Source organism: Anas acuta, chromosome 2, assembly GCF_963932015.1.
Source record: "Anas acuta chromosome 2, bAnaAcu1.1, whole genome shotgun sequence".
NCBI lineage: Eukaryota > Metazoa > Chordata > Aves > Anseriformes > Anatidae > Anas > Anas acuta.
Window position 1 is genome coordinate 18820674 of NC_088980.1, and position 25035 is coordinate 18845708.

Genomic DNA, 25035 nt, shown 5'->3' on the forward strand with positions numbered 1-25035 from the left:
TCTCTCTTTTGAGAAAACTAAAGCCCCAAACTAAATATTTAATTTTAACCCCAAATATCCTTTCTGGGTCCCTCAAAGAACTGAAGGCTTCTTTTTGCCTTTCCCCATCGCAAGTATTGCCTTATTTTTGAGCCAAAAGATTCACTTCTCTGCCCACTTTTGCACTGAAGTGGAGCAAGACATTTTCTTCCTTTCCTAGCAATTCATTTTACATTCATTTTACAGTTTAATTTAGTTGCATGTTTCCTATGCATTGGGAAAGAAGACTAGTTTTCCGATGCTGCAAGAACGTGATGACCTTGGAATCATCTGGTTTTGAACTGAAGAATATATTAGAAAATAAAAGCCCAAATGAAAAAAAAAAAAAAAAAAAAAAAAACAGCTTTTGGGTTTGAACTCTGTACTGGACTATATCCACTGAAATTACATTAAAATTCTGAAAGTCATAACATTTCAATAAAATGGAAATGAACAGTGACATACCAGCATTAACAGGAAGGCAAACCAAATATCCTCAGTTCTGTTCCCAGCTAAGGCAGTCCTTCTGCAGCTGAGCAGTAGGAGTTCGTAACGTGCAGCTAAGAGGAGAAGAGTAGTAAGAGGAGTATGTTGGACAACCACACAAACTTTTTTGTAGGGCACTGAAAGTTCCTGGTTATCAGTCTTCAAGGGGAAAGTGGGAGGAAGGGACAAATGCCATGTCCTTGTCTTCGCTATTGGCACATAGGCTCATTACATCCTGCTGAAGTACTGCCAACCATGGTTTTGCAGCAGCAATGGACCAGGAACTATTCTGCAGTGCAGGCAAATTGCCAGAAGGAAAAGAAAGTCTGTGTATACATACAATTGTTTCACATGTTTGTCGTTTATGTGCCTGTGACCAAGGAAGGAAGGACACCTAAACACTCAGTAGAGAATGAGGTTATGAAGAGCAATGCAAAAAGTGAAGCTCATCCTCTCCTGACCTCTACATCAAGGATAAAAAAAGTTCCAGAATTACCTAACATGTGAATGTGTATTTGTGCTGTCAAATTTTCTCCTGGAAAAAAGATCCATATCTTTTAACTATGTGTTTTTGTTTTATTTTTATTTTTTTCTTAACCATGGGTAACTTCCAGTGGGAAAATAAAATAACTCTTATTTTTAATGGCTTGATTTTAGAGGTGCTAAGTAAAGCTATAGATAGTTCTTAACACATTTTGAAGCCTATTAGAGCCTGAGCTGTAATAGAAATCCCACAGAGAGGATCCCACCGAGATTTAAGCCTCCAGTAGAACGGCTTCTGAATGGCGATAGAACAACTTCTTTGCAAAGACGAGCCAAGAAAACCAGAACTCCCCATTCTGGAAAACAGGTAACTGAGAAAATGTAACTAAAGTATTAAAATCTTGAACAGTCTGGAGCTAGTAAATAATAAAACATTATTTATTCTCTTTCATATCTTAAGATCACAGTTGAAATTATCTGATTTCAAGTTTAAAATAAAGAAATTGAAGCACCCAGTGAGACAGCACTTGACTCAGCCTGAAATACAAACATTTTCAAAAATCAATTGGATGGATTTCTACAAGTAAAGTCCAAGAATATTGAACACAGTGCTGTGGATGCAGTATTTGGCACAGAAGTCCCTAATGACTGGCAGAAATCTTGCGAATTTTTGCTTATACTTAATTTCTCTGTAGTGATTTGCCACTGGTAACTGTTAGAGGAAGGATATGGAATGAAGTGGGACTTCAGTCTCATCCAGAATGGTTTCTCTTACTACATGATTGAGCAGTTTCCAACATCGTAAAAGCACCTGTGATAAAATACTAAAACCACAGTTGTCTTTTGGTCTTAGCAAAACCTATGACAGACCCAATGGGCATTAAAAGATGGGATTACGCCTTTCTTTATAGATTTATAGAGTATTCCAGCTTATCTTTAGAGTAACTGAACTAATGCTATGTGCAACAAAATATATTAAGATGTGAAAAATTGTGAAACCAAGAAAGCAATACTTTGAGATTCCAAAAATAAACTCCACTAAATCTGGCTAATGGTATGAACTTCATTTTACATATTAAGTGGTGAACTACTGGTAAATATTTCAAGACATTTTATGAATACTGAAAGGATCTGTTTGGTTTATAGGGATCATTAATTCCCAGAGACTAAAGAAAACATGGAGTATGTCAAAACCACATGTGATTACTGTAGGAAATGAAGTACTAAAACTATTTTTCTACATCATCAACACACAAAGACAAGATGACATGCTGCCCTTTGAACAGTGACAGTGATGGCATAATTTGAAGCTAGAAAATGCAGACCACGTTCATAACAAATAGTAACTCACCAACATGGCTCAGCAACTACTGAGTAGGATACATGTATATCTCTTAAACTGCACTCACCTGTGGAGCTGAAGGAGCAGCACAGTGTAGCAGTGCTTGTGCTCTAAAAATAATACTGTATTTTGTAGTGGTCTGCAGTTTGTATGGGTTCCTCATTTTTTAGTTCATAGAAATCAGTAAATGCAGCATTTCATCGTGCCTGGAGACTTCATGGGTGTGATTGGTCACCCCCCACCCAGCAATGCAGCATGTAAAATAAAAAGGCAGCCAACAAACCAGTCATGAACATGCAACAAATGCCATGTTTTCCACCATTTCAGGACATAGAATAGCCACACTAAAACTCACTGCATGATTAAAATCTTACCTGGCCATTTCTCCAGCTGAAGGTTGCAGTGGCACACGGTGGCTGTCAGAAACCTTTCCCACCACCACCAACTCCAGCACTGTCAGGATCCCAGCTACCTTGCCACTGCTCCCACATCACCTGGAAAACCAAGTCTTTTTGCCAAGACTGTAAAATCTTCTGTCACTGGGACTAGCCCACAGTGCACACACATGTTTTTGTGGCAGAACTGCATACATGCCATCCTCTTTTTAAAATGTAGAGATTACTAGGTTTCTCAAGGCAAGCCCTGCTGACACACAAGCTGCTTTTTATCCATGCTTTAAGCCTTGTATTTGTTTTGCAATGCAATGATTGCTATGAAAAAAAGAAATAATACCATGACCTAGACAGATATCCTCTAAATACAAAGGACCTCAACCCTAAGGAAATCACAATGACATACCTGAGTGCTGGTAGCACTGAATTTTGTGCAGGCCTCCCAGGGGCGGCTAATGCAGAGACAGGTTTTGGCCACACCAGAAGACTGTATTCAGTTATTTATTTCTGCTGGAGAGCAGGCTGAGATGGAAAATCTAAGAGGAAGATAAAGCCATTTGGAAAAAGTAAATAATGTTTTTAGTAAACAGGAAAGTGCTGTAACTCAGTGGTTTTAAGATGACTGACTTGTAATTTCACTCTTCCATTAGCAAGAACTTTTTAGAAGCATGCTTTTCCTCCTAGGTCTGTAGAGTTATTAGAATATACCAGAAACGTATGAAAGAATGGTGCACATAAGGAAATAAGAACAGCTAATGCAAAATATTGAATTAATATTTTATTACAGACAAAAGAGACTTTTTTAAGATGACGCAATCCAGTCAAGCACTCTTCTCAGCCTGAGAACACAATGTTGTCTTTCCTGTACCTGTTGCAGGGGCTGGCTTTAGCTGCACAGTCTTTGTTTTTAAATGTCAACATGGTGGCTGCCTAAATAAGAAAACAGACTGATCAGAGGCCAAATAAAAAATCAGAGGGGGAGAATATCTGAAATGTTTTTCTAAATTGTCTGCTTTACTTCAGGATTACTATTTTGATTACGCTCAAGGACTTGAAAAGCATGAAGCCAAAAGTATGGTGTGCTGCGTAAAATGAAGAGCAAAGGCACAGCAATCACTCGTGTCCTCTGGGTGCAGGATGAAATTCGCTGTTACATGCATCAATCATCCTCTGCTGCAGGGCCTTCTGAGGGGTACTACATAGCTTAATACAAAGGAGAGAGAGACATAACTATTTGTCTACTTCTTTATGTTCTGTTGGCTTATGGAGTGGCTTGCGAAGGATAAAATTCACTTCAATGCCTCACTGTTTTGATTACAAACTCACCTTGCTGTCGTCTACAGCAGCACACTGCTTTTTAAAATCCTCTCCAGATGCAGATTGATATCCATCGCAATACCATGCATTGCAAATTCAGTCAAACATTCTTATGGGACTACTAAAAATCCTGCAGATATCACATTCCTTCAGAATTTTGGAACCTGATAAATAACTTGGATGCTGTCACAGTGACTTTTCCCCTAAAATCACTTGTTCCACTATTGGAAGGAAGAAAAAACATAACATAATAGGAGGTGATGTTGTTACCAAACACAAACAAATCAGAAAACCCTGCTGCTTCTCAGGTACCCAGGCCGAGGAGAACTGCCACTAAGGTGAGCATTTGTTCCAGTCGCAGATTCCCTCCAGATTCAGGTGCACAGGTCATTGCTCATGTCATGGCTAAACAAGACTTTCTCAGCAGGAACTTTTATAAATACAGACAGCTTTTGTTAAGGGTGAGAGGCAGGTTAGAAACAGAAAAACAATGGCTACATATGGGTGGTAAGTTCTACCAAAGTGTAAATGATCTAATAGATGTCATGTGTAAGAACTTTGGTACTGAAGCTGTAATTGCAATGGGCAATAAGATACCTGCACTTTTTCATTGCCATAATCACAAATTTTGGTGGAAACTAAAGCCCTGGCACATCTTTGTGTCATCAGGGGAACAGTGAGGCCAGGAAGGCTATTTCTTACTCCTTGGGGCATGCCACAACATGGAACCCAGCACTGAATGTTCTCCATCCCTGTGCATGGGACAGACACAGCACAAGCATGAGCTAACAAGTCCTCAAATGGAGGAGGAGTCCTAACATCTGAGACATTCCTGCTGAGCCATCCGCTTCAGTCAGACTTACCTGTCTCTGGTGTGAGATTTTCTTGCAGCTGCAAGGATGCCAAACAGCCTACAGGAAGAGCTAGAACTGAATATTCAAAGGATTTTGCTTTCTTTACCTGTGCAGCATGAGCAAAACAGCAATAAGAAATTGCAAAAGATGTATGTCTTTATCACACTTACCTCCGAAATTAAAAACCTATTTTAATTCACCTTTCTCCCAATGTTAAGAACAGAAAAAGACAAATTCTTCACAACGTTATAGTATTTCAGGAAATTTTACACATTTTGCTTTCATTTTAACTTTAAAACACAAGTTGTTGTATTTTGCCAATTTTTGTCCCTTTAATTCACCCATTCTCTGTCCTTACTTGTTAACTTCTCTCCATGTAATTTTTGTTTATATAGCATCCTGTGGATTAAAATATAGAACAGGCAGAACCAATACATGTGGATTTACTCTAAACTTCATGTCTGCTCAGCTTTCCTTAATAAGCTTCAGTCTAGTTTCTCCATTTTGTTATACCAGTAGATTCATACATTTGAAATACAGAATTTAAAGCTCATAGAGAAATCATTCATCCAAATTTCATTTTAGGAGAATACTCAGCAGTTATTGGAGATGCTGGAAATGAAACTTGAGCTTATAACATTAAAAATAAGGAATAGTTATTCCAACCTTGACTTTTATTAAAGATGTGTGAGTTTTTAGCTGTCTTTTTCTTTTGTATAAAATAACAAAATGTAGTTATTCCTGCTATACATATGTTCCCATTCTTCTTGTTTAGTTAGGGTATTGAGGCCAATCAGCATTTGAAACCAGATCTCCTAGGCTCCTGTAAGTACCAGAAATCCCATTTGTTGTTTCATCATCTCTGGTTTAAATCCTGACAGTCTCTCTAAGATACCAGCCAAAGTTATGTGTGCTGGTATCTTTTCTATGTTGGATGGTGTTCCTAACATGACAGATGAACTGTTTTTTCACAGGTTTTTCAAAGGAACTTTTAGTCAGTAAAGCCTCTCTGAAACTACTGGCTTGGAATGTATTTGAGCCAATTAAATAAAGGCTGAATGTCATTGCTGACTCTTTTACCCATCCAGTTTTTTCTGTAATCAGATTATCCAATTTTATACAGTTTCTGCACTGGCCAGTTTCAGGTTTGAATTCACAGAGAGAAATGAAGGGATTGTATTATTAATAATAATAATAATTTCCAGACATACAAAATATTAATATCTTGAGAATGTATCACACAAAGAGTAAAAAGATTTATACAAGGATAGTGCTAAGATGAATACCACCCCTGAGATGTGCCAGTGTTTATTAATAATAGGCTAGTTTCAAGCACTGAATATATTTTCGGGTGACAGAAAGTGCCTCAGCTGAAGACTGCTGCTGTGCAGAGCAACCTACGCCTGGCAGCCTGTTGTCAGAGAAGGTGAAAAAATGGATAGGGATGGTTAGATAAGGCACCTCTCCACGACTGTCAGGAGAGGCACTAATTCACCATTTCCAAATTACTTGCAGATTCCATTAGCTTAGTCTGTTATTTCCAATGTGGATTATCAATTTGACTGAATTTGAAGATAATGAAGCCTCATTTTTTTTTAAGTGCCAGGCACCCAAAGCATTATTTGAAATCAATGGGTTATGGGAGTGTGCCTTAGTACCTATGAAAATTAAGTCCAAAATAAATTGCACATGTAAAAACAGCAGCAAATAATTAGTTTGAGCTTGTTTTCAGTGAAGCCAATGACTACAGTTTTATTGATGTTATTGGGCATGAATCAAGCTCCGTATCATGAGCATATCCAGCAATTTTAAAAAATGGGCAATTTCCACAAGACTCTGAATCTCATTTAAGGATGCCCTGCAATACATTCTTAGACCTTACAATGTACTGCCTCTGTTAAGGGGACTTTCTGAAACTTTCTACATTAGGAATCATGCATGTCAAGTTGTTCTGCTTACTTTTGCAAATAGATAGTAAAGTGATCTGTTTTTCTTGTTGTTGTTTTGTTTTTAAATAAACAACGGCTGAATATTATTAATAGCCAGTGCTGTCACTTTGAGATCCATCCAGTGTATAATTAAAAAATAAAAATGAGCAGCAAGAAAACACTAACAAGACAAATGCAAAGTTTTCAAGAGCAATCAAAAACTTTGGTCAGAGATAAATGTAGGACATACTGGCAACATCTGCTACAAAACCTACCACAAGGCATGAGCAAGTTCCACTTGCACTCACATCACTTGTCCTTTTTCCCTTCCATGCACCAGCCATAGCAGGAAAAGAAGCTACATGTTTCAAAGGGATCTACAGCCATATTTTCTTCCATTCCTCTCAAGCCACATTATTTAGGAGCAACGCATGAAAACTGATCCTTGTATTTGGAAAGGACATATTTCTAAAAGTGTTTATATTTCTGTGAAAAAATATTTTACCATCCAATCAAGCTGTGATAATGAAAATACCTGAAGTTTCTGTTCCACACATTCAGAAACTCAAAATACAACAAGTTTTTAGCAATTAGCTTTTGGCTGGTTCCTTACTACACAGGAGGCTGCCCTTTAAGCCTTTAAAGGGCAGAGCTAAGCACAGGCTATGGTTCAGGAGGAACCTGGGGGACCCATCGCAGTAGCAAATGGCCCTGTTCTCAGAGGTCTCTGGACCTCTTGACAGAGCCCATGAGAACTGCGGTGATCCAACCCTCCTAAAAACAATCCATGGAAATCTACTAGGGAGAGACTGTGCTCCTGCATTTTGTCATGTCCTCAGCAAAATCTGATATGTTCTGGTCCTTGAAGAGCTCATTGCAGTACTTAGCAGCAAGGTATGAAGTTACTTATTTATGGCCTGAGACTGCTTTGAGCAAGGAGAGATACAGTAGCAGTCTCTTTTTGTGGTATCAGCTATGAGGTGATGTGTTTTTAAGTGCTGAGGAAGTGCTACACGTTCACAGCTTGTCTACTGTGTGCTTTCTGCTAGAAGCTCACAGCTGGTGAGAAGTTGCACAGGGTATCATCCTGTATAGTGACCCAGCACATCACTTCTGTAGCCCACTGCTCCTTCACACTGCCCAACGTGCCTAAAAGTCTTCTCCCCATCACCTTAGAGACCACCAAGAGCAGGAGCTGCACCCAAAGCCACGAAGCATCTTTTGGTGAGCCACTTCTCCTGTTTTCTGTATTGAAACACAGACTCATGTGGCAGCAACACACATATCCTATCCTCTCACCCCCAGCCTGCAGCCCTCAGGCTCATGGAAACTGCTCTGCTTGGTGCTGAGACCTGCTCATAGAGCCCCGTGCTGTGACCAGGAACTCATCCCTTGCTTTTAGGGCGGTTAATTCAATTAGCTCTTCTGTTTAATCTTTTAGGTTTGCAATATTTTTTCTTTTTTCTTTTTTTCCCCCCATTCAATTTTCTTCACCATTTCAGGTCATTTTAGTTTAAAGTTAATCTGAGAAATGAAAAGGCATCAGATCCTACAGTGCAACTCTGTTTTTACCTCAGTTTGAAGAATAACTTCTATTTTAGTGGAGGAAAATCAACACATGAAGCACATGTGATTGCTCCTTTTCACAAAGAAAGTAAACACATTCTTATAATGAATCTATGAATTAAGAGAGGCTCCTTTGAAAATATCTTCGTAGACAGTAATGGTATCTTACACAAGGTAATTAAGGCGTCTTTATGCACTGCAGGAACCTGGATAACACTAGCATTCATCTGGTGATGACAGAACATACGCTCTCTTTTGTATTTTGATTTTTTTTCTTTCTGTTAAGGGTATCTAGGCTGTAAATAATCTGACTCTTAAGTTTGGGAGAATTTTATTACCTGTGTTGGAAGGATTTGATTTTCCACTTGTCTTGAGTTTGGGGGAAAAGAGGACCAAAACCAAAAAAAAAAAAAAAAAAAAAGTTATTCTCTGTTTCAAGAGAGAAGAATCAGACTTTTTCCTAGCACTTTCTCAGGTCACCACCAAAGAGAAGCAAAGGCATAGAAGAGAAGCACATACAACATTTCTTCTCTTGGCAGCTGAAAGCTTAACTTCTGAATAGGGAAAACTGAATTTCTGTTAAGAGAAAACTCAGTTTATAGTTCACAATGTGCAAGCGTTTCATGGGAGAACAAACAGTCCAGGAATCTGAGAAACAACTGGAGTGTAAGGCAAACTGCAGAAATATCTATCCTGACATTGCTAGAGTAAGATGAGCAGCAGTGTTTTTTCTGGCAAATTCCTTGCAGTGATTCAATGAGAATAACTATGCAAGCCTATGTCTTTTTGTTGTGAAGGCAGCATGTCTATTTACTGCAGCCAAAAATCCTGACTGAAAGGTATTTTGCCTTTCTGCCTCATGCATTTTGTTACCGATATCTCATATCAGTGTTCATTCTCGTATAGGTTTGCTTCACCTTTTGCTGGCTTAATAATATACAACATTTCAATAAAAATAATCCCCTGCCCCAAAATGATGTAGAAAAATAGAAACAAAAATAGAGAACTCTAGCTGTGACAATTGTATTTCCAAGATTTTATAGTTCATGGAAAAAAAAAAAAAATCAGATCCTTAAAAGAGGTCTCTGTCTGCATCTTTCTTCTCCATTTAAGTCTTCCCTCCACAGGCTCTTCCGTGTTTCACATAAGACTGGCTGTAACAACATTAACAATATTTAACATAACTATTAACAATAGTTACAATTTGTTGGATGACTTCATGCTGCTTCATGTAAAATCGACTAACTTGGTTCTATGGGAGTAATTTATGTGAAACTGATACCAGAAGAATATTAAAATGTTAGAAGACCCAGCACTCTGCAAACCAGATCCAATAATACAGCTCTTCTTTCAGTAGCCATCCTTTGCAGACTGTTTACAGAGAAATTCGGTGGTTATATAATCTGTCAATGAGATGTTTGCTTTTTTCCATAAATTTAATTAGGTTTTGATAGATTCATCAGTTTTCATCTAAATTATTTTCGGTGAATTCTAATTGGTTCCTGCTGTGGCTTGGCAGCCACATAACTGATCATATGCCTATTTAATCCACTCATGGGATATTTAACAAATTGTTAGCTATTTCACTGTGCACTGAAGTGTAGCTCTACCAATTCTTTTTTGCTGTCATGCTACTGGAGCTATTATGACAGTCCATTATGTGATTTATTTTGTGAAATAAATGTGAAACATTGCAAAAACAACAATACATCATAATCTTCACCCAAAATATAATAAGGCCAAAAGTCATCTCTAAGCCTGTACATGCAAAAACACTAATACCTTTCCTTCCAGTCTGTGGACAGTAGTTTGCCTTTTCTGACATTAATGCACTAAGTAAGACATATTGCAGTGAAATAGTTATGTGATAATTCATTTTATCCTTCTAAAATAAGTACTTAATTGGTTAAGAGAAAAAGCAACAGGCCTATTTATCAGATGTTTAGGCTTGTCTACCTGGGGAAATAGCTTAGAATAGTTATTGCATACTAACTCTTCATGTGGACATTCCTAATCCATACTGAAAATGTCTCTCTCTTTAGTTCAGTCAGCACTGGGCATGAGTACAGACAGGGTGTAACACTTTAAATTCAAAAACTTATTCTGCAATAACTCCCCCATACAGACAAATTCTTAATGAAAACAATATAAGGAGTTCAGCAAAACAGCTGTAAAACTTAAACACTTTTTCCTTCATGTAGTAAAATGCTCACTCTCCTGGCCATGATGCAGCTTGTTGGGCAGGAGTAGAAGAGAGACCTTGGGAACAAGGAAAGGCACTTCAGACAGGGGTACCTGAGGGACAGGTCCTCTTTTCTCCCCAAAGTCGCTTAGTTTACGTGGTATCAATCCTTCTCTTTTATAACATTTTTTTTTACTTTTTTTTTTTTTTTTAATTTATTTAATATTTCTCATTGCTAGAGGAAGGTGCATTCCTTGTGTGCTTGGTCTGCGTAACAGTCCTGCAGTACCTCAGCCTTCTACTGGAGATTTGGCACTGAGAGTTCCCTCTCCTGGCACAGAGAGCCTGAAGCAGTGAAGAAGATGGTTCCTGGCCAGACCTACCAGTGTGAAATGATTTTTCACTCTCCCTAAATTAAATATCAGGGTAACGAGGCCTATAAAATGGTGTGAAATTTTGAAAGACAAATGTAATAGATGTGCAAAATATGATCAATCACCCTCTCAGTAGAAATACCAAGTTTTCCCAGAACCTGGTAATTTCAGCATGACACAATTCACACAATATCAGCCTTTAAAAAAAAAAATCCATAACTCAGATATCAGAAAACAAGACAAAGCAGAGCTGCCAGCCTTCTACTCCAGCAAACTACCTAAAATATTATCAAACTTTATAATTCACATGTTGTAGGAGACAGACAGCAGCTTCTTAGCCGCATTTCCTTAACAGAAGCCGAATACTCACTCTTGGCCACGCTAGGTGAATAAACAAGTGCAGTAAAGCACTTTAAAATCAAACCATTAGGGATGACAGACTCTGGCAGATTAAGTCATGATGGCAAGGTCAGTGGGATGTGAAACTTGGCTAATTATGTCATGCCCTTGTCAGCTTGCATTGGCAAAACATGCTAAGGTTACCGGCAAGCCCTATGGCTTAGTGAACAATACTAAAAGGAATTTCAACCTGAAATAGGTCAACATGAGCGGAATACAAATGCTTGAGCCCCAAAGACTCTTGGTGAAAGTCTGGCATTGCAGGAGTGAACAGGAGCCTGGCCAGTGACCCCAGTGAGGCCAGGATTTTGCCCTTTGGCTTTCACAGATATGACATTCAATTAATTCCTTTGCCTATGTTCTGTAGATTGGTCTTCATTGTATGTCACAAGGAATTTGTAGATTGCAAACTGTGTAGCAAGGAACTACATCCTATTAAAGGCCTGTATGGGTACCAGGTTAATGGGACCCTGATCCTTCTGGGGCCACCAGGCTCATGCTGAAGAACAAAGCGATAAAAGAAAGCTTGACCACAGCGCAGGAATGATCGTGCTGTAGGAATTAGCTAACATTAATCACTTGAAAATTCCCACGTGTGATATTCTGTGTGGACTGAGTTTTCTTTACTGCTGGGCATAGGCATTGGTAGGCTTACCAAATGAGCAAAGCAAAAATACTTCTTAACAGCCGGAGGTGCAAAGGCAAACATGCTCACCTCTAAGAGGCACTCAGATCATGCAGAGCAGTATCTGAGGTGATCTACGGGCACCATCTTCCTCCATCATTTCATAGAAGCACAGGTCTTCTGAGCTCTGCTCAGCATGTCTAAGGGCAGTAGAAGAGAAAGAGTAAACAGTGTATATTTAATCCCTCCTCAGTGGGCTCTATGGTCAGAAATTTCAATGAATACCCTTAAACTTCTCCAAATTTATTCTTACAAATGCCTTGACTCAAGAACCTCAACAGAATCTGGAGGGCCAGGGGTTATGAAGAGTTAGAAATCTCATTGTAACACACATATCCATGTCTGCTATCCAATGCAGATTTTTTTTTTTTTTTAATTCTGGATATACAATTGTTTAATTGTAAACATGGATAACTATTTAAATAGTACTCATTATTTATGTTAGATGTATTTGCCTTAAAAAATGGTTTATTGTTTTCTCCTAATGAAGTAAATAAAGCCATATGGGAGAAGATGAGATTGATTAAAAATAATAATAATAAAAATAAATAAATAAATTTAGGCAACTACAAGTAAGGAAGCACAGTAAGATTTTTAGAAGTGCCCAGCAGGCCTGATGTCTTACTTTTGCTAATGTCAGAAAGGGTTTTACTGTCAAGCTGCCAAATGAATGGCAATCTAAAAGATAAGAAATAGGCTATTATTAGTGTCAGTACCAGAAAATGTTAATGTCAGTGATATTACAGTGAATGAAATCAGACAGAGACAAGTACCTAAGAACAAGAAGGTTTCAGAGAAGGAAAATCATACATTGAACAAAAAGTTATGTCATTAAGAATCCTAGAAGTGCAAAATATCTCTAATAACAGTCATTCAAGAGACACTTCATAGAATAAAGTGACCTCAAAAGATAGTTAGAATTAGATAGGAGTAATAATCCTCTAGTGAGGAGGCAGATATTGTTAGCCATGAAATCAGGAGGAGAAAAGAAGAGCGCAACAAGTGAGAAGTATCAGGTTTGCGTATTATTACCACAGCTTTTTGGGCTGGCCATAGAGAGACCCATGAGACAGCCTGGGCAAGGGACACCATGGAGATCCTGGGAGTAAACATCTGAAATGCAAGGAGCTGCATTTTGTTAAAGATTTAACACTCCCCTTGTTTCTGTGCACATACAGATAAACCCCCAAAGTCAGGAAAAATGGAGAAAACAATGTCTCAACAAGATCAAATTTAGCAAAAATGGAATGATTGTGAAAAACCAAGAGTAAATCAGAAACTATGGAAAATTCAGTTGCATTATGAACAACAAGAAAGAAGCATAAATAACTGTATAAACAGGGGACGTTTTTGGCAACATGAACAGTTCAGGTAAAGTAGAAAGCAACATAGGAAACGTCTGTCAACATCTACAAAGATGAAGCTGTGCAACAACATAGGATTTTTGCCATCAGGAGGCAGAACAGAGGCATGCCCAAACACAACATGGTTCTAAGAGAGAACAGAAAGCAAGAAATAATTTTAATTCACAATGTCCTCTTTATCAGAAGCTGAGTAGACTTGCAAAGTTACAAACATAGAAACATATGAACAAAGGACATACTAATGACCACAAATGGTCACATGGAACTGGGCATATACAAAACTAGAAGTACATTTCAACAGTAAAAATCATCCAGAAGCCAATATAAGAATGTAAAGGAGGAAAAAGCAAATTTTGGAAGAACACCAGAGCAAAAAACTGGCATAAGCATAAAGTAAGCTGTGAATCGGCTGGACATAAGCAGATGAATGGAAAGGCATCCACAGCTTTTCTTTAAAGGAAATAAATAATAAAAAGCTGAATCGTTTTATTTGCCTAAGAAAAGAGAATGCTGAAATTCCATTTTAGTGTGTTTTACATTGAAATCCACTTTCCATACAGTAGCCACTTGGCAGAATCACAAGGGAAAAAGTACCTGGTTATTCAGTGTATACTAATGTGGTAGAGAAAATGTGGTAGAGAAAATGTAAAATGTCGTTACAGAGAAAAACAGGTTATGCTGTGTAACTGCTGTAATAAATATGTATGTAGGACCAAAAGAGTAACAGATTTAGTATAAAAGTATATTCAGTTGCAAATCTGTATATGTGCATGATTATGAAAATCAATAAGAATTTTCTTTTCTTTTATGAAGTATAAATACAAAAAAAAAAAAAAAGATCAAAATGAATGCCTTTAGCAAAGCTCCCTTGTTTCTGGTTTCAGGCCAGTAAAAAAGAGTTTGAAGAACAGTTTTCAGAAGGCGTAAAAACCTCATAATTAATCATTTCTTCAAACACATCAGGAACAGGAAGCTATAGAGTTTGTAGGCCCATTAATTGATCAAAGTATAAAAGGAGCTCTCAGAGAAGATAAAGCAGAGGAGGAAAATTAAATGATTTTTTGCAGCCTTGAAGGAGTTTAGAGAAAATTCTGGGCTGGAACCCTTCTTCATACATCAGAGGCAATATGTCAGAGAAGCTATCTCAGAGTGAGTTCATTAGAAGAATCTGTAGAAGAAATTGTAAAAATTAAGGTAACAAATTGCCAGGTCCAGGTGATTTAAAAGCTGACCTACTAATGGAAGCTGCAAAGGCATTTAGAGCTGACATGGCACTGCAGCAGTGGAGGGTGGCAAATGTGATGACAAGTTTTAAAAAGTTGCAAGGATAGCTACCTTCTAGGAGCTTTCACAACTGTGTTGGGATAATTGGTAGAAAATAAATCAGTGTATGCTGGGAAAAACGCAGTACTCTGGAGAAGCAGCTTTAAAAAAGGAAGGCATGTCTTGCAAGCCAGGCAGGCATCGTTGAAGGCAACCAAGAAGAGACTCAGCTAAGAACCTAGGCAGCAGAAAAAAAAAATGAAATAAAACGGCTGTGCTAGATTTGCTAATGGCCCAGCATCTTGCCTCCAAAAGTGAATGCCTGAGGAAGAAGAGACCAAGAAATATGTATGTAAGTGATGTTCCCAATGAGTACTCTTGGGGCCTTCTATTGTTTTGGCTTCCAGGAATTCTTTGGGCAGACTTCTATGCATTTAGTAACCCTAAATGGATTTGTCATCTGTGAACTCACCCAGTCTGTTTCTTAAATCCAGAAAACCTTACACTATCCTAATAACGTACAGCAATGAATTCTGAAACTTACCTACATAGTGCATGAAGAATCACTTTGCTTTTTGTTCTAAGTGAGGCTTCTAGCAGTGCCCTTAAATGGCCCCTAGTTCATATACAGCAGAGACACTGAACAAGCCATTCTCACACTTTTTTGCACATAGTAATTGGGATTTAACCTCCTCAGATTCCCAAAATGCATTTGACAATACCCTTAACCAAAAATTCTTCAAAGTTCTTCAAAATTCGTGTTACCACACAATAAGGAGGAACTCATTTCAAGGTAAAAATAATTAAATAAATAAATAATAAGAAGAAGTAAATGAAGCATAGGAATAAGCAGTCACTCTTCTCAATGCAGGCAAGGCACCAGTGGAGTCTTAATAGGTCTGTGCTGTTCAACACACTTCTAAATCACCTGCAAAAGGAGGTGAATTGGGAGATGACAATATTTTCTGTTGATAAAAAGTTTTTTCAGTGCAATTGGGTGAAAAACAGCACAACATGGTGATACAGACTGACTGGATGGTTAAGTGGCAGATGAAATTCAAAGTAGATAAATGTTAAATAGCAAGCCTGAGAAAAACAATCCTAACTTTACGTATACAGTGACAGTATTCAAATTATCATTATAATTCAGGAATAAGATCTTGAAAATATAATAAACAGTTTATGGAAGTGTCAGCTCAATGCTCAGGAGTAATAAAAAATAGTATATATTGTTTAAGTGTTAGGAACTAGTAGGAAGGAAAAAGAGAAGAAAGTAGAGAAAGTCATCCCACACTGTATAAATGTGGAGCACCCACACCATGAATACTGTGGGCGGTTTTGGTCCACCCATCTCCAAAGGATAAAGCAGGTCTGAAAAAAAAGGATTTGGAGATGGAGTATCAGGGTGACAAAGGTATCAAATGGCTTCTGCCTCAGAAATGATTAAATAGATTAGGCTTTTTCAGTCTGAAAAGAGATGACTGAACGAGGCTGTAAGAAAGGTCTACAACACTGCTAATGTATAGGAATAAGGATGTTGCATTCATCGTGTTTTCTAATAAAAGAACCAGGAACATTCAGACAAAGCAGATGGCAAATTCAAAACAAACAGAAGAAATAATACATAGTTAGCTGTGAAATGTCTTTCCAGAGACTTTCAGCAGAGTTTTCTGGGCTTCACAATGTTATTAGGCAAAGCAGGGTAAGAAAAATCCATCCAGCTCTATTAAATCAGGCAATAGAATCTGTAGTGCAGGAGGGATGGGTTACCTGAAGCTGGGGCATTGTGCTGGGGAAGCGTTTTACGGATGCCCTGGCTTTGTGCTCCTCTCACTGGCTGCTGTCAGAGAGAAGATGATGGAGTAAATGACTGCTTAGCTTAACCCTGTACAGCCTTTCTTGTGTGCTTAATCAATCCACTCTAAGATTGAGAGCTAATAAAATTGTTTTATTTTTTATTCTATTAAAATAAACATATTCTGCGTGGAACTCACTACAGATGGTGAGCAAGGAGCCCCACTAGACTATGAAAATGATAACATTTTTTCAGTGGTGCTTTGAAGTTTCATGCTTGGAGCTGTGAAAAAAATCAGTGAATGCAAGTTATTGACAAATTGACACAGGAGAGTGCTTCAGCAGAAATCTAACTGTAGCATGACATGGCAAGTGACAATGGCCAGTTGTGCTGGGTTGACACTAGCACACGCATTTAGGTGCAAATGAAGTTCATATCAGTCACAGCACAGTTAGTTTCAACTACAATGAACACTGAGATGGTGGTTTAAGCCTCAGTTTGTCAGTTTGCAGTAACCACAGACTGTCAGTTACAGAAGTCAGAGTTTGGATCTTGCTTTGCTGCCACTGACTTCGGGTGTCCCTACTTGATAGTGCTGATGTTGTTGAGTCCTGCTCCTTTTCTGGACTCCCAGCTGTGAGAAACAATCAAGGTTTGTGAATGGGCACATCACATGGCAGGGCTATAGTAAGTCTGAGGACAAGCCTGAGGTTTTGCAGTGGCCTCATGTTCATAGGTATGACTGAGACACACTCAGCTACCAGTCCTTCACATTCAGCTGAAGAAGGAAGCTCTTGGCTCATTGGGTAAAAAAAAATAAAAAAATAAAAAAAATACATATATATATATACACATATACACACATACACTATACTATATATATATAGCTTCAAGGGATTTGCTGTGAAATAGACCAGGCTACACTAAAACTAGGTAAAAAAGCTAAAAAAGTTTGTTTTTTGTTTGTTTTTTAAATCATGGTTAATAAAGATGTAGTTTAAAAACAATAAAGAAGCAACCTCCAAAATACCACTACCACTTACTTCCCAATGTTTTCTCCCAAAAGGAAATCAAGAGCTGCAAGAGATCCCTGGCTTCACTTGGCTTTTATATTTTTCTGCATGGTGTGTGATGGAGCTGGCACTGCTCTCCTTCCACTACAATATGTGCCAAATCACCCTACCTCTCTTCTCCGGGTAGGCATGATGAACCAAGCATCATCCTCATCAAGAGGACAGCGCTGTTTCAAGTTTTCAGGGACACAGTGCCCCAGCAGCTTCAACCACATTAGGCTTCAGTTATTAGCATTAAGTGCTCTGAAAATCTGAGCCTTAAGGACCTGATTTTGGTTAGTTTCATCTGATATCCAGCTGAAAATGCTCAGCACATTTATCCCATCAGCAGGAAAAGGCAGCTCACCTGAAGTGGTTTGGAAATAAAGGGAAGCTTTGCTGGAGCTTCTTGACAGATTTTAGCAAACATCCCAAAGAAGAATTTAAAAATTCAAATTACCAGTAGTTCAGAACTGGCAACACATGCAAAAAAATGAATCATGTAAGAAATCTCCATGTGTCTTTTGCCAGGTAATTAAAAAGCATCCTGCAAATTGTTATGGTATGTTTTTGAACGTGCATATTATGAACTGATGTTTGTGGCCCTTTGCTAGACAATTTGCAAATAGAAAGATTGTCACATTAAATCATTATAAAATATAGTCACATTTATATTCCAGTTTTAGTCCACATTTCAAGTGCAAGACAGAAAAAAGAAGAGTTTTCTTTAATTGAAGTGACTCCTCAGAATGCTAATGAACTTTTGGTTGAGTTTGGACATTTTCATAATTCTGATGTTCTTATTTTGCTGACAAATTCAAGGAGACAGATGACCTCCTCTAATGTTCTGCTGTTTAATGGAAGGAGGCCCACAGGGAATTGTATTATTTTTTAAAATTATGAAGATTGTTCCACTTGTCTGGAGACTGACAGAAGGTGATACGACAAAATAGGAGTGAGAAAAGTTACCATGCCTTTGCATTCCCATTTTGCTTATTGGTACAGTATTTTTATGAGAGCACAGGCTGTGCTAGAACTAGGAAACAGAAATGCGGGGTTTGCTCATTTATGCCATGGCATAAAGATGGCCTTCATTTCTTTATGAGACAGACATCACAATAGACATATGCAAAAAATGTGAAAGTTTTACAATGCAAAATTTTGTCTTTGCTACTTGACAGAGTTTGTTTTCAGCAGAAATGCAGTCATTAGGCCAGATGCATTTCATACAATGATGTACACTCATCAGAGCAGGACATGTTACAGCAGCAGGACGGGGGCCTGGACCCTTACTTCACACAGGTGCAAGCAATTACCCAAACTAAAAAGCAGACGAGTACTCATCTGACACATTCTGCCTTCCATGAGAAATGCCAAACAAAACCAAAGTGTTTTCTGCTGATACTTCTATTTCAAAAGTTGATTGGAAAGGAACATGGAAATGGGCATGGAATAGGAATAACAGTTGTGAAGGCAGAAAAAAAAACAAGCCTGAGTGAAACAAGAATGGACACACAATCTTTACTCGATTTTTTAACCCCAAAGTTACAGATTCAGAAAGCAGAAATCTTTCTCTGGGTTTGTGTGTCCCTGTATTTCCCATTTTCAGCTGGAAACAGAACTCATAAAAATCCCACCTATTTTGAATCCCCATAATTAAAAGACAAGAGAATCATGGAGGAAAAGCCTGGTCCTCAAACTGCCACTCCTGATGTGACATTCAGAGGAGCTGCCCTGTGATTTAGAAATTCTGTTATTTGTCCAAACACAGCATTTAAGCATCTATTGACATTATACATAGGTTTTCAGTGAGGCTATCATGAATATTCTCAATTACAAAAGAGAAAAAAAAAAAAATCTTTTCTAGAATTAGGTTTTTCTTCAGACTTTGAGATACAGCAATGCAAAAACTCTAAAGTGCTTTGGTTCCTTACTGAATAAGTCATCATTTGCATTAAAACAAGCAGAGAACTTAACGTTTTACCATTTAATAAGCATGCTGGAACAAGGAATCCCAATGGCAGGCTGCTCTTAGGACAGCAGAGGAAGGACCTGGTGGTGTTGGCAGGCTCAGCTGTTAGTTAGGCACAAACCATAGCAAATATCTCAGTGTACCATAGTTAATTAAATGTTGAGGCGCTCATTTTGGAGAGCAGAGCTTGCTAATTCTGTGCCTTGAAAATATGCTCATAACAATGACAGGGCTTTTTTTAGTTCTAGCTTCACAGTCTCGTGAAGTGCAAGGTTATATCACACTTCAATTGATTAAGTGCAGATCGCCCCGGTAGACAGATTTGATTATGCTGCAAGTATGAGCTTGGGGAGAGTAATTAGGAGTTTCATCCTCATTCTGCATCTCCAGTTCCACATTTAGATTACAAGAAGAGCCTTTCAGGTTTCTTAATTTATTTTTACAAGATATCACAGATCCGCAGCTGTTTGGCAGCAGATAGAGAAGAAGGTGTATTTGTGAAACATATTGAGCCCTTAATTATGGAGGTATTTCTTGTTTTGGTGACCTCCATCCTTGTTCGACTTATCTGTAGTCACAGTCAGCAATAGCTGGGGGAGAAATGGAGCAAAGACAGCTAAACTGTTTAGGCAGCATCATTAATGCTGACTTTGTTTGGTTTCTTCACCTGCTCAGTCTTCTATTTAAAATTGTCAGGTGGCTGGCAAAGCATTCAGGAAAGTTTATATTTGCCCTGTCATGATTTCCAGAACAGAGTTGTTTTTTTCCCTGACTTTTATTCTTCTGTCTTGTGGGGACATAGGCACAAAACTGGGTTCTGAACTGCATGCTAACCTGATGTTAATGAGAGAAAAGACACTAGTATCCAGGCTAGGTCTGTACCCAATATTTCAGTTGTTAGCACCCAGTCATCCACAGTAGACATGTGATTTTAAATGGTGAAAGAAAAAAAAAGCAGCATTTAAATACTTTTACAAGGGTAATATAGTCATAAGCAGCCCCCAAAATCGCTAACCAAAATGCAATATGCATAATTAGTAAGCAAAGGTAAATATACTTTAAAACCACAGGTAGAGTTGTCAGTTGAAATACAGTTGTGAATTGAAATACATTTATTAAGGTTGTACAGGATTGAACTATTTTCTGTCCATGTTTCTTTCAACCTGTTTGGGGCTTCAAGTGCAGAACATTGGGTCACTTCCATTATTTCTTGGTCTTCTGTGTTTCGAACATGCATAGTCATAGGAAAATATCTGTATAATGACTGCTCAAAATCAAGAACTACGTATTTGTTTCAGAAATATCTTTCCTGAAGCTGATTTCTCTTTCTGGAAAGCATCAGTTAGAAACTACAAAACAGGTTTGAATATTACTAAAAGCATTCTTGTTCAAAAAAGTCATGTCAGCAATGTGCCACAGTTCTAATTACTGCAGAGAAATTAACAAATAATTATATGCAAATAAATGAAGCTAATCAAAGTTATTAGCACATTCTGCTAGTCAATCATTTAAATTGCTTTAGGCTACGGTACAGCATTGGTACTGGAGAATCAGCTTTAAAAAAAAAAAAAAAAAAAGACAACAGCAACAACCACTACCACTTGATTGTGTGAGAGCCCAGCATACGTATGAACATTTCAAATGCAGTATTGAAACAGCTAATCCATTCAGAATTAAACTGGGTAGGCACTGGTCATCCATATTACCTGCATTATGAGAATGCTTTTATATGCTGGGGGTGTTGATAGTCCCATAGATCGTATTATTCATGTTCATGCAGAATTGTGCCCATTCCATTAAGAGAAATTTCTGAGCTGGATTTTTGCTTCAAGTGGTATTTGTTACTGTTGCTGCCTGTTTTCAATGCTGCTGCCCAAACATTTTTAGCATTTCAGGGAGCAAGACTTGGAGAAGTATGTTGTTTTAGCAGTGTTAAAAATCCTAATTACAGCAGAGACAAGCCTAGCACTGGAGTGTTTTGACACAAGCATCCTGCTTCCAAGTTGCACTTTTTCTGCCCTGTGAAAATCTGCCCAGATTTTCCAGTTTCTAAATTTCAGGAGCGGGAAGCACTTTGTTGGGTGGGGCCTTCCATTTTCTCAGCACAGTTCCCAAGCATTCCCTTTCCTCTGGTCTTCCTCCGGCCACCCCAGTGATGGGGAGGGCAGTGTCCACATGGTGTGGCTCACCGGCTCGGGGCCAGGACGCGTGGCCAAAGCAGATTTTTCTGTGGTGTTTGTCCTGGGCTCCACAGCTGCTTCATGCTCAAGAGGAGATGACTCAAACAGCAGAGGAACGATGCTGGGAAGGCTGAGGTTCATTGATGGTGGAGAAAAGGCTATCAGCTCTCCAAATGGACTGGGGCTGAGGCCAGAGAGAACACAGAGGCGGGGTGTGTGGTGAAAAGCAGTGCAGGGGAAGGATGTGACTCATGGGTGAGGGTGGTGGAGCTGTGACTGGGAGAGCAGGAGGCAGCTGCAGAGGCAGGGTGTGGGTGATGGGGGACGCAACCGGCTTCTGGATGGGCCTGGGGAGTGCAGGAAGGTGGAGGCACTGCCTCCAAACAAGGGCAGGGAAGCAGAACAGGGCTGGCAGGCAGGATGCAGGCAGCGGTGAGACTTGGGTCAGCTTTGGTGTGAGAGAGACGCAGCAGTGCTGAGCTGTCTGCATTCTGTTGCTTCACTGTTGGAGTCTTGCTCCAGGGACACTAGACTGTATTAAATGCTGGTATGCTGGCACGGTGAGCAGAGGTGCCTGGGCATCAGTCCTGCCAACACTCCCTGCAAATATTGCCTTCTTGCTGACCAGACCTTCACTCTCCCCAGATGCAGGACCAGGTTCTTGGTGCCTGTGGTTGAAGGGACCAACTGCAAGAATCAAGAGCAAGATTTTAAATTAGAAAGATTTTTTTAAATTAGAAAGATTTTAAAATATGTTAGACTTCAAGGGTTTTTCATGGCTACATTTCTCATGCATACACACACTCAGCTATTGTTTTACTATTGCCCCTTTTGTTGTGTCAATCCTAGTTGTGTCAACACTTTGTGGGAGTGTTCCCAAGCACTAGAGCTGTCAGAGCTCCTCCTCTCTGAAATCATCCTTAGACAGATTTGGGAAGTTAGCACAGTCTGGTTTCATTCCCATCAAACAGGTTAGATATGACACCTTGTCCCAGGGGCTGGGGGAATTCAGGACAGACCTGGGCCACTTCATGGCAACTGCCCCATGTTCAGGAACTGTCCTGGACACATTTGGTGAATTCAGACAAGATTTTATATTGCACTGCAGTCAACTTGTTGTTTCCCATTCCTCATGCTTAGTGGGGATGTTATTTTTATGGTTTATTTTTGAAATATGGTATGTTTTAGAAGCAAAACAATTCCGTGTGTTGATTTGGCTCAGTTTGGCACAGCTCTGCTTAGGCTCCTAGAAACTAGTTCAGATTGAGCATCCTTAGAAGCTTCTTGCAGCTATTAGAATGGAACAGCACACTATGTTAGTGGTGTGCTGCACAACCCCAGAATGGTGTCACCGTTGGGGTAGTAAATGGATTGTTATTATGTCTTCTAGTATTTCTAATATCATCTAAAGTCATTGTAAGTATTGTAAACAATTGTGATGTTCATTTTTATCTTTGTAGATTGAATCTTCCTACCCTTGCCTTTGGTCCACACTTAGAAGATCCTCATCTATTCATTTATGTGAACTCTGAATTCATGCATTTAGGCCTTTCCTCATGAGCTCAGCACTCATAATGCTCCTCTGCTTTTTCCATGAGTCATGATTTCAAGTATTGAAATACCAAAATATTGCATATTGCTTCTCCGAATGCAAACAACCCTTCTCACCTGGGAAATGAGAAAGACCTCACTTTATTGCTTATGGATTATAAATGACAGAGGAATCATGGTTTTTATATTCTGCAGAATCACTGTACATACACATCAGAATGTTTCTAATATTGCAGAGATGGGACACAAAGATTCTTCCTGATATTAAGGCATTTCCTCCCTGTGACATTTTGTATTTATTTTGCTTTATTCTATTCATGAAATTTATAGCTCTTGCTAGATTAAAAGATTGGTTGTGTGTATTAACTTTTTTACTGTTCATTGATATTTTCTCTTTTAATTCATCAGACTTAAGGAAAAACTTTTGTCTCCATTGGTCTTTGCTTGTGAATTTAAAGATATCTGAACAACTCATTTTATGTATATTTTCAGCAGAAATCACAAGTTCAAAACAAGTTGACAAACAGAAGAAGAACAGGGGTATTGTGTGATTAATGTGGGAAATGACATAAAATCTGGAAAATCAGAAAAATATATGCATGAGACATTACCACAATTCTGTGTTGGGTCCTGATTTTTTCTATTATTTCTCCTCTTAGTTACAGTTAATAACTTATATACATTTAAATACGCTTATATGGAAGACATTAGTCACATTCAAATGCTAAATAATTACCTTGTGCAACAAGAAAAATACTATAGTAAGAGTAGTAACTACCCAGAGCATCCTCAAGTCCTAGAAAAGCAGAAATATTTATGGCAATTGTGAGATTAAGGTAATTACTGTAACAATATACCACTCCTATATATGTCAAAGGAATATGTGCCTTTTTATATCAAGCCAAATGGCTCTATAGGCTATTAGGATCATTTTACGATCCTGCTATTGCTAAACAACATCTCACAACAACTTAGATTTATGTGTCTAATAACGGTCTGCTTTGTTTAATATATATTTTTGGTAATTTTGTGTGGCCTCCTTATTTTCTAATGCAGATTAGTGGCTGTGTGTTTCTTTTGGTACAGAGGCACTGCTCCATACTATCGTTTGTGCAGACTGCAAAGTTAGCCACTAAACATTTACTATATGGGGCACTAAAACTTAGATTTATGCCGCATCTTTAGAGGTGGTAGTCAGCTGCAGTTGCTATTACAACAATTCAATTTTTGTATAATACACAGTAAACCTCCACTGAGAATAGTTTTATATTCTTTTAATGCACTCCATATGCTGAAAGAAACAGTTTGAGATTAAGAGAGGTTTATGGTAGACGCTTGCTAAACTTCTTGTTTTCATTCAGAAACCCCTGAGGCCTGTAACAGCCCTGTGTTTTAGCCACACCCAAGTTTTGGGGTTGGCCTGCATCCCCCCGCTCCATCACACCCAGATCTCAGGGGCTGAGCAAGCCAGGAGGGATGAAGAGCCACCCTCCACCCTCAAATGTACCACTGCACCACACATCTTTGCCTCTCCAGCCTATGTTCCTGCCTGTCTGATATGTTTCTTCTCATGTTGCATTCCCTCATGCCTTCAGTTTTGGACTACTTAATATGGGAAAAAGATTTAAAAAAAAAAAAAAAATCAATGGAGAAAATTATGTTACAATACTTCTGCTCTTTCTTTTATACTGGCATCTTTTTACATACTGCACACAAATATTGATCTATGTCATCTTTCTTGCTCATAGAACCCTAGTTTCTGTCTTCTTTTTCTGTAATTTAATAATGCATTTGGCAGCAAAGGAATATGAAGATTATCTGTGAAATTTTGA

General features: G+C 38.5%; 1 long non-coding RNA gene across 1 annotated transcript; it reads right to left on the reverse strand.

The window, feature by feature from the left end:
- Positions 1–7697: 7697 nt before the first annotated feature.
- On the reverse strand, positions 7698–17796 carry LOC137852228 (uncharacterized). Its single transcript, XR_011093738.1, has 3 exons — positions 17632–17796; positions 12057–12166; positions 7698–10947 (listed from the first exon to the last, which is right to left on the reverse strand). It is a non-coding gene; the product is annotated as an uncharacterized lncRNA (long non-coding RNA).
- Positions 17797–25035: the final 7239 nt, after the last annotated feature.